Source organism: Papio anubis, chromosome 1 (assembly GCF_008728515.1).
Source record: "Papio anubis isolate 15944 chromosome 1, Panubis1.0, whole genome shotgun sequence".
Taxonomy (NCBI): domain Eukaryota; kingdom Metazoa; phylum Chordata; class Mammalia; order Primates; family Cercopithecidae; genus Papio; species Papio anubis.
Genome location: NC_044976.1, coordinates 203,537,610 through 203,549,435, shown reverse-complemented (window position 1 = coordinate 203,549,435; position 11,826 = coordinate 203,537,610).

Here is an 11,826-nt window from a genome sequence, read left to right as displayed (position 1 = left end):
TTGGTTTATTGTTTTAATCTTAATTTTAATTCATTTTATTTTCTTAAATGGAAATACACTTATCTAAACTCATTCTAGAAAAATAGTTAATTTTGTAAATAAATGTTATGTTCATATAGTTTCAAGAAATTACTGTGGTTAAGGTGCAGTCAACCAAGAAATGGTTTACTTTCAAAAGGTCATACATACTGTTTTTAAATCTTTACTTTAACATCACATGCCCATCGAAGTAGGACATGATCTATTTTTCTCACAGCACTCACGGCAGACTCATATATTGTGATATAGAAATTTTATTTTAAACACAACAATAGTAAAAGGATATATGTATAAAAGTAAACCTTGCATTCTCAAGTCCTAAATCTCCATAGACCTGAAAACACAAATGTCAAACCAGAAGCTAATTTATTTAAAAAATAAGTGTTTGGGCCTGGCGCAGAGGCTCATGCCTGTAATACCAGCACTTTGGGAGGCTGAGGTGGGGGGATCACGAGGTCAGGAAATCGAGACCAGACTGGCTAACACGGTGAAACCCCGTCTCTACTGAAAAATACAAAAAATTAGCCGGGTGTGGTGGCACACGTCTGTAGTCCCAGCTACTCGGGAGGCTGAGGCAGGAGAATCCCTTGAACCCAGAAGGCAGAGGTTGCAGTGAGCCGAGATCGTGCCATTGCACTCCAGCCTGGGAGACAGAGCAAGACTCTGTCTCAAAAAAAAAAAAAAAAAGAAAGTATTTTTATCAGTAGATCTCACATCCCTTTTCAGTCTTCCTTTCCACACTTACAACCATGACCACTTTAAGTATACAATAAAAACTTCCCAGATGCACACCAACTGTGTCAACATTCTTTCTCTTATCATAGGCATGATCCACATTTTGTTATGATCAGGTTACTTAAGGCAACTGGCACTATTTTTTGCTGTCTTCTTTTTAAGCTCTTATAAAATAAAATAGTCTTCAGTACTTTGATGCTGACCCTTCAGAATATCCTACTCTGGCCAGCTTTCAGTATCTGCTTTCTATATAGACAGGTGTAAATGCACAAGAGTTCCTTACTGTCCTGGGTTGCTGTTAGAGATAAAAAACTTTAGTAACAATTTATGGCCCTAGGTACTATGATGCCTGAACCACATCTGGTCTACCCTGGGATCTGTTTGAACGCAGTGTTCTAAGGCAGTTAAATCAAACAATTATCATGTTTTAACTTGATTTAATAGCACATATTAAAATCCTACGGAATTAAATACATAAAATGAGCACAATTAGCCACAGCACAACTATAAATAAAGAGATTGCATGTGATTGTGTCAGGGTGAGCCACAGGACCCTGGGGGTAGCATCTCCAGTTGTGTTATGTGACAGCCAAAACCTGCTGCAGGAAAACATCTAGGAAAACATCTTGCTTATAGACTTGGAGCAGAATTCTGGTGACTCCACTGAATTATAAAGAAAATGGTAAAAAGTTTTAGATGAATTTTCTATAACCCTGATAAATAAATGAAAACTATAATAAGATATATTTTGGTCTATTAAATGTTAAATTAGCCATAGAATAAAGTCCTTCTTATTCTAACATTTGGAGATCAAAAGCCCAGCAGCCAATTTCCCAGTCAAAAGGATCACTCACGAGACGCATAGCTGGAACACAAAAAGAAATTCAAGGGAAATACACAGTCCTTTCTCAGATGTGATCAAGGATCACCAGGCAATTGAGGGAATCTAGGGTTATGAAAGCAAAAGCATAAAACAGACAAAGGAAACAGTCCCTCCCCCCAAAATCCAGATGTTTAGATACCTACTTCCAGCATGACACCATGAGGGGCTCCACAGACATGCTTCCCAGTGAAATTATAAAAACAAACAGTTAAGTGAGATGGAGATTTCATTCCAGGTGCGGTTAACAATACAGGACTATCTGGACCCTCAGCTCCTACATGTAGGACTATCTTCACAGAAGAAGCGGGCATTGGCAGGTCTCAGATCATTCGTTCCTAGCTACTTGTTGATGAGGCCAAGTTCTAGGTGAATGCTAAAAAGTGGAGGTTCCCTTTTTCTGCCTAGTCCTCCATGATGGGATTGTGGCAGGCTGGGTCTCACTAATTCAGGCCTCTATAGCAACTGTTTCAGTATTGATGGAGTGGTTAAGTTAAATATTAAAAGCTAAACAAAAGCCACTGCCCTTATACCACGGCTGAAATATAACAAAAGCCCACCAAGAGTGTTGCCTAGTTCTTTCCTAGGCGTTAAAACATGACAAAATAACAAAGGAATTCTTTAACAGGACCCATTTAGGATTAAACAAGTTTTATCGGAGGGGTCTGAAGAAACTCTCCAGGCTTCAACAAACAATTTTATTGGGGGTCTGAAGGAACTCCGCAAACCTCTGTGATTTAGCAGGGAGACAAAATAAGGGGATCACCCCAGCATCTGGACCCATTTAGATTAAGTAAATTTACTGAGGCTCCAGAGGAAGGTCTTCAGGACTCAAACCTTAGTTATAGATTAAAAGAAGTTAATCACTTATGTCTTTAGATGCATTCACACCTACACATAGACATATAGCTTAGAAGGTATATAAGCTCTGGAAAATTTTGTAATTTTGAGTTGGTCTGGTGATAATTTCCAGGCCTTCTCCCTGTAATGAGTTGCAGAAATAAAAACTCTCTTCCTCCCCAGTTCATCTGTATCTCCTCATTGGGCCATGAGAAATAGCAGTCCGACCCTCAATTTGGTCCAGGAACAGGATGGAGGCCCTACTTTGGGCAGGACACTGATGAGAATCCTAGGACCCTGATGGCCCTTGCTGTTGCTCAGATCCCAAAGTGGAGGTTAAATTCAGAAGTATGTCATTGTTTCCACCCTCAGAACCTTGATTAAGAGACTTTGCTGGTGGATGGAAGAAAAGAACAGAAAACAGAAATCTCTTAAATTACTTCTTAAAGAAATTGACTTCATTTGCAACAGAGTCAGGAAAAGTTTAGGCCTAAGGGCACAATCAAAACCAGTTGATATTGTGGTGAAAGACAACTTCAGGCTTACCAGTTTGCCAGAGAGGTCCAAGGAAGGAGACAGCTGGGAGGAACCCTCTGGGGGTCCACATGAATCTCAAACGTTGACCTGAAAACTACTCAGAAGAGCCACAGTAGATTGAATAGTCTGCAGAACAAGTTATGCCCCCAGGACATAACCAGTTTGTACTTAGTGGAGTTTAATAGCTAGGTGTGACCAGGGCAAGAAAAAGTCAAAGACAGCTTCGCTAACACCACTATCATCCTAAGGTGACTCAGGGTATATCCAAGGCCTTACCACCAAAGAATAATATCAGAAACTTCAGGCAATGGAACTATAATGAGAGGGAAGTGGAGGAAAATAAACTTCACAAAAATCATCCAAACAGTGACAAAAGTAGTCAGTAAGCAAAGAGCAATTACGAGTCCTAGGGATGGGGAGAAGTACTGAGAGTTAAAACAATATGTTCTCTACAGTGGGGTTTTAGGTAACATTTTTGTCTAGTATCCAACAAAAAATATTGTGAGACATATAAGAAACAGGAAATTGTGACCCATACCTCCGAAACATAGGCAACAGAAACTGACTGTGAGAGTGACCAGATGTCATATTTAAAAGGCAAAGTTTCAAGTAACTGTTATAAATATTTTCAAAAAAACTAAAAGAAACCATTCTTTAAAAGATAAAGGTACAATGACAATGTTGCACCAAATAGAGTATCACTAAAGAGACAAGTGTTATTTTTTTTAAAAGCCAAACATAAATTCTGAAGCTGAAAAGTATAATAACCAAAAGAAAAATTTAGTAGAGGGGCTCAACAGTAGATTTAAACTGGCAGGAGAAAAATCAGCAAACTTGGGGATAGATGGACAAAGATTATGTAACCTGAAGAACAGAGAAATGAAAGAATAAAAAAATTAGCAGAGATTCAGAAAAGTTGTGACACTACTAAGCACACAAATTACCAATATATACATAATGGGTAAACCAAAAGAAAAGAGAAAGGAGCAGAAAAAAATATTTGGAGAACTAATGCTTAAAACTGTCCAAATTTTGTAAAAAAACAATAATCTACATATCCAGTAAACTCAACAAACTTCAAGTAGAATAACCAAAAAGAGATCCACAGACCCATGATAGTAAAATTCTAAAATCTTAAGAAAAAGAGAAAATTTTAAAAGCAGAAAGAGAAAGCTGGCTTATCATTTAAAAGAGAATCTCAATAAGATTAACAGCTGACTTCTCAATAGAAACAACGGTAGCCAAGGGGCAGTGTGATAACATAGTTTTAAAAACCTGTCAACAAAGAATCCTACAACCAGTTAAGATATCATTCAAAAAATCATGACTAAAAAGAAAAGACAAGACACCTTGAGATAAACAAAAACAGAGAATTTGTTGCTAGAAGACAAGACTTATGAGAAGTACTAAAAGGAATTCTTCAGGCTGAAAGCAAGTAACTCTAGATAGTAATTTGAGTTTACCTAAAAATACACGTACACAAAATGCCATTTAAAGTAATTATGTAATTATAAAGGACAGTATAGATGTGTATTTTCTTTTCCCTTATTTTCTTAAGTAATGTAAAAAAAATTATATTAAAAAGTCTGTGTATAATGTATGTTGTGCCCTATAAGACATAGAGATAGAATATATTGCCAATAACAGCACAAGATGAAATGAGTAGGAGGAAAGCTATATTGGGATAAGGGGATTACTCCAGATTGTAACTCAAATACACAGGAAGAAATGGAGAGAAACAGAAATGATTAAAGGTGGGGAAGTGATTAAAAATAAATAGGGGTAGGGTCGGGCACAGTGGCTCATGCCTGTAATCCCAGCACTTTGGGAGGCCAAGGCAGGTGGATCGCCTGAGCTCAAGAGTTCAAGACCAGACTCGACAACGTGGTAAAACCCTGTCTCTACCAAAAATAAACATAAAAAATTAGCCAGGCATGGCAGCATGTATCTGTGGTTCCAGCTATTCAGGAGGCTGAGGTGATAGAATCACTTAAGCCTGGGAGGTGGAAGTTCCAGTGAGCTGAGATTGTGCTACTGCACTCCAGCCTGGGTGACGGAGTGAGACCCTGTCTCAAAATAAATAAATAAATAAATAGGAGTAACATTCCTATAGCTCACTGCAATTAAGTTAGCACAAATCTGATAGAAATGACAGAAGAAATAGAAAATTCAACAATAACAGTTAGAAACTTCAATACCTCATTTCCAATAGTAGAAAAGCAATGAGGAAAAAGATCAACAAAGAAATAGAAGACTTCAATAACACTAAAAACCAGCTAGACCTAACAGACATCTATAGGATACTCTCTACAACCGTAGGAGAATATGCTTTCTTCTCAAATGCACATGAAACATCTCCAGGACAGACCACATGCTAGGCCACAAAATAAACCTCGCTAAAGTTTAAAGTACTGAAATAACATTAAGTATGTTTTGTTATTGATTCCTAATTTCATTTCACTGGGATCTGTGATGGTTAATACTGTCAACTTGATTGGATTGAAGGATGCAATATTGATCTTGGGTGTATCTGTAAGGGTGTTGCCAAAGGAGATTGACATTTGAGTCAGTGAGCTGGGGAAGGCAGACCCACCCTTAATTCGACAGGCACCATCTAATCAGCAAATATAAAGCAGGCAGAAAAACATGAAGTGGTGAGATGGGCCTAGCCTCCCAGCCTACATCTTTCTCCCATGCTGGATGCTCCCTGCCCTTGAACGTCAGACTCCAGGTTCTTCAATTTTGGGACTCGGACTGGCTGTCCTTGCTCTTCAGCTTACAGACGGCCTATTGTGGGATCTTGTGATCATGTAAGTTGATACTTAAGTAAGTCCCTTATATCTATATCTATGTCTATATCTATATCTATATCTATATCATCTCCTATTAGTTCTGTCCCTCTAAGAGAACCCTGACTAATACATGATCTGAATTTAGGAATCAACAACAAAGACAATTTTGGGAAACTCATAAATATGTGTAAATTAAATAAAATAGTCTTAAATAACCAATGGATTAAAGAAGAAACCAAAGAGAAATTAGAAAATACTTTGAGATGAATGCAAATGAAGACACACTTTACAAAAACATGAAAAAAACATGTGGAATGCAGCTAAAACAGTGCTTGGAGGAAAGTTTATAGTTATAAATGCCTGTATTAAGAAAGAAGACAGATATCAAATCAGAAATCTAATCTTCTACCATAAGGCACTGAGAAAAGAACTAAACCTAAAAAAAGAGGAGGAAATAATAAAGATTACAGTAGAATTTACTGATATAGAGAACAGAAAAACAATAGAGAGAAATGGATGAAACCAAAAGCTATTCATTCGAAGAGAACAATACAATTAACAAACTTTTAGTAGCTAGACTGACCAAGAAGAAAAAAAGAAAACTCAAATGATTAGAATAAGAAATGAAACAAGGAAATTAAGGCCAACTTTACAGAAATAAAAAGTATTATAAGGGAATACTAAGAACAACTGTATGCAAATAAATCAGATAACTTAGATGAAATGGACAAATTACCAGAAAGACGCAAACTACTGAAACTAACTGAAGAGAAATAGGCCATTTAAATAGATACATAATGAGCGAAGAGATTTTATTAGTCAAACAAACAAACAATAAACCAAAGAAAAACACACACACACACACACACACACACACACACACAAAGATACGGAACACTCCTCAAATCATTCTATGAGGCAGCATTACCCAGATAAGAAAACCAGACAAAGTCATTCACAAGAAAACTATAGAATGATACTTCTTACAAAAAAGGGTGCAAAAATCCTCAACAAAATAATGCCATACAAAATCCAGGGGCTGGGCACAATGGCTCATGCCTATTATCCCAGCACTTTGGGAGGCTGAGGTGGGAGGATCATTTGAGGCCAGAAGTTCTGAGATCAGCTTGAGAAACAGAGTGAGACCCTGTCTCTAACAAAAGGTTAAAATTAGCTGAGCATAGTGGTGCATGCCTATAGTCTCAGTTACTCAGGAAGCTAAGGTGGGAGGCCTGCTTGTGCCTGGAAGCTTGAGGCTATAGTGAATCATGTTCGTGTCACTGCACTCCAGCCTGGGAAACAGATTGAGACCCTGTTTAACAGAAATAATAAAAAAAAGAAAAACAAAATTCAGGAACATTTATAAAGACAATTATACACCATAACTAAGTGAGACTGAGACTTATCATAGGAATACAAGGTTGGTTTAACATTCAGAAATTGGTATTGTGAATGAAATATAAAGCAAAACTCCTCAAAAAATCCACAGCAAACCAAAATTTTGACAATATATAACACCTTTTCATATTAAAGCGCTCAGCAAACCGAAGATTAGAAGTGAACTTTATCACCCTGATAAGGGTGTGTATGCAAACCCATAGCAAATATTATATTTAACAGTGAAAGAATGGATCCTTCCCACTCAGATCGGAAGAAAGACACATGGCCGGGTGCAGTGGCTCATACCTGTAATCCCAGCACTTTGGGTAGCCGAGGCGGGTGGATCACCTGAAGTCAGGAGTTCGAGACCAGCCTGGCCAACATAGTAAAACCCCGTTTCTACTAAAAACACAAAAATTAGCTGGGCATGGTGGTGCACAACTGTAATTCCAGCTACTAGGAAGGCTGAGGCAGGAGAATTGCATCAACCTGGGAGATGGAGATTGCAGCAAGCCAAGATCACACCACTGTATTCCAGCCTGGGCAACAGAGTGAGACTCTGTCTCAAAAACAAAGACACAGATATCTGCTCTCATCATTTTCATTCAACATTAGACTGGAGGTTCTAGCCAAGGCAATTGAAACAGAAACAGAAATAAAAGGCATCCAAATTGGAAAGGAAGAAGTAAAACTATCTGTATTCACAGATACATAATCATATACACAGAAAATCCTAAGAAATTCACTGAACAGCTATTAGAATTAATAAATGACTTCAGTAAACTAGCAGGATAAAAAATCAATTGCATTTCTGTATACTTGGGATGACCAATCTGAAAATGAAATTAAGAAAACAGTTCCATTTACAATAGCATAAAAATAATAAAATACTGTGGAATAAATTCAACAAATGAAGTGCAAAAGTTACATTCTAAAAACTAAAATGCTGAAAGATATTAAATAAGATTTAAATGAATAAAAAAGGATACCATGTTACTAGATGAGAAAATTTAACATTGTTAAATGGCAATACTTCCCCAAATTAATCTGCCTCGTCAATGCAATTCCTACCAGAATTCTCACTGATGCTTTTATAGAAATTAATACACAGATTCTAAAATTCATATGGAATTACAAAGATCCCTGGATAGCCAAAACAATCTTCAAAAAGAAAAACAAAATAGAAGGAGTCACACTTTCTGATTTCAAAGCCTACTTGAAAAAAACAGCAATCAATACATTGGGTGCTGTCACAAAAATAAATATATAGATCAAGAAAACAGAGTTGAGAATTCAGACATAAACCCATACATCTATGGTTAACTGATTTTTGACAAGTTGCCAATACCATACAATTGAGAAACAGCAGTCTTTTCAACAAATGGTGCTGGCGCAACTGGGTATCCACACAAAAAAGGATGAGTTGGGCCCTTTCCTCACATCATACACAAAAATTAACTCCAAATGGATCAAAGACCTAAATATAAGGCCTAAGGCTACCAAACCATTAGAAGAAAACACAAGGATAAATCTTCATGACCTCAGACTTGGCAATGGATTCTTAGATATGACATCAAAAGCATGAGTAGCAAAAGAAAAAACAGATGAATTGGATGAACCTTGAAAACATTATGCCAAGTCAAGGAAGATGTTCACAAAAGACCACATATTGTATGCTTTTACTTATATGAAATGTCCAGAATTGGCACATCTATAGACAGAAAGTAGATTAGTGGTTGCATAGTGCTGGGTGGAGTGGGGAATAGCAAGTAAAACTAGGGGTATGGTATTTCTTTTGAAGTTATTAAAGTGTCTAAAATTGACTGTGGTGATAGTCACACAGATACCATGTACTAATAAACATTGAGTTGTACATATTAAATAGATGAATTGTATGGTATGTGAGTTATACATACAAAACTATTAAAAACATATTTCAAGATGTAGAAGAAAATTAAAAAATAAATTGATGTCATGCTCAAAGACATTTAAGAAATAAACTTTGAGATTAATTGATATTATATCTTTAAAATAAGAGCATGATTTTATAAAAAAGAAAGAAAAAGGACATCTTAGAAAATAAAAACGAATCAATAAAGTGATTGAAGAGTAAATGAAGCTAGAATCTTGGGCAAAATATAAAGGTAAGAAACCATAAACAAAAGTAAAAGAGACACTCAAATCAATTCAGGAGATTCTGGCTAATGCAGTAACCAAGAAAAATTTAATGAAGACTTAGAAGAACTAGAAAACAAGCTACAAAGTTACAGGAAAATATAATTGTCAATACGGTAAATCCAAGAGTTCAGTAAGTTTTCTGAATACAAAAATAAGTATAAACACTCAGAAGCATTTCTGTGAGCTGGTAATATCCAATTATAAAATATTTTAAAAGAAATCATCCACAATAGTAACAAAATCTAAAAGAATCTAAGAAGAAGCCTAGTAAAAGATGAGTAAAATCTCTATCAAATAACAAAATACAAAAATAGTATTGAGGGGTGTATTAGCTTGGGCTTCCCTAACAAAATACCACAGACTGAGTAGCCTAAACAATGGAAATGCATTTTCTCACATTTCTGGAGGCTAGATGTCCTGACCAAGGTGCTAGCAAAATTTGGTTGCTGATGGGAATTCTCTTCCTAGCTTGTAGATGGCTGACTTCTTGCTGTGTCCTTAAATGATCTTTCCAATGTGCACACACACAGGAGAGGGAGAGAAAGAGAGAAGAGAGACAGAGAGGAGAGAGGAGATAGAGAGCGAGAGTGAGCACACTCCCTGGTAACTCTTCTTTAAAGGCCACTAATCCTATTGGATCAGGGCAGCACTCTTATGACATAAAATAACTTTAGTTATTTACATATGTATTGGGGTGGGGGGCACAAATATTCAGTCCAGGATATTCCACCCCTAGCTCTTCCAGAATTCATGTCCTTCTCGAATGCAAAATTCCTTCATTTCATCCCAACAACCTCCAAAGTATTAACTAATTTCAGCATCAACTCATCAACTCTAAAGTCTAAAGCCCAAAGTTTCATATAAATATGATCTAAATCAGATATATGTTGCAACTCAAGGTGAAATCATGCTGAGGCAAATTCCTATCCAGTTGTGAACCTGTGGAACAAGACAAGTTTATGTGTGTCAAAAATGCAATGAAGAAACAAGCACAGGATAGACATTCCCATTCCGAAAGAGAGAAATAGAAAAGAAGGCAGGGATGATGGGTCCCAAGCAAGTTGCGGATCTATCAAGGCAAGTTACATTAAATCTTAAGGCCCAAGAACAATCCTCTTTGGCTCAATGCACTGCCTTCTGAACCCACTAGGCTCCACCTTTACCTTCTGGACCCATTGGGAAATTACTCCTACCTTTCAGACCCACTGGGGCAGTCGTCCCACCCCTGAAGCTATGCCAGGAGGTACCAACCCCAAGCTAGTAGGTGGCATTGCTCCCAAGGCTCTAGGGAGCCTTACCTTCAAGGCTCCAGGTGGTGTGGCCTGGCCAGTGAAACCATGGTAGTGGCCCTAACCTTTGAAAATGAGGTAGAGGCAGTTTTGACTCATGATCCCATGGTGGAAGTGGTAGCCCTGATAATCTCTGGCTCATCTTCAGGTCATTCTTCTCTTTTCTTGCAGGATGAAGCGTGTTCACAACCAGACAGCTCTACTGTTTAACACTGTCCCTTTTGGTCCAAACTGACAGTGTCGTTGCCAGTATAATCTCATCTCTATCCCTGGCTTCTGCTGAGATGGCTCATTAACATCATGGATAACCTCTTTATGGAGCAATTGTCCAACCACATCTTTGCTGTTCTCTCCAGAATGTTTCCTCATTTTTCATAACAAAGAAATGCTGAGAAATTTCCAAATTTTTAAGTTCTGGTTTCTTTTTGCTTACCACTTATTTCAATTTATCTTTCTCCTCTCACATTTTACTATAAACACTAAGGAGAAACTAAGCTGCTCTTTCAACACTTTGTTTAGAAAATTCCTCAGCTAAGTATCTAACTTAGTTGCTTGCAAGTTCTACCTTCCACTAGAACACAATTCAGCCAAGTTCTTTGCCACTTTATAACAAGAATCATCTTCCCTCCAATTTCCGATAACTTGTTCCCCATTTCTGTCTGAGACCACCAGAATGGCTTCTATTGTCCATACTTATACCAACATTGTGTTCACGATTATTCACTTATTTTCTAAGAAGATGGAGGCTTTCTCTTCAGTTCTTTTCTTACCGTTCTGAGTCCTCACAAGAATCATCATTAACATCCATATTTCTACCAACAGTCCCTTCACAGTAATCTAATGTTATACTAGCAAAGTCCTCAAAACTCCTTCAACCACCCCATCTCCACCAAAATCTATATTAGTCAGAGTTTTCCAGAGTAACAGAACCTCTGTGTGTGTGTGTGTGTGTGTGTGTATGTGTATGATTTCTTATAAGAAATTGACTCACATGATTATAGTGGCTGACAAGTCCCAAAAACTTCAGCTGACAAGCTGGAGACCCAGGACAGCTGATGGTATAGTTCTATTATAGTTCAAAGGCCAGTAGGTTCATGACCCAGGAAGAACCAATGATTCAATTTTTATCTGAAGGCAGGAAGAAAGCTGTTATCCC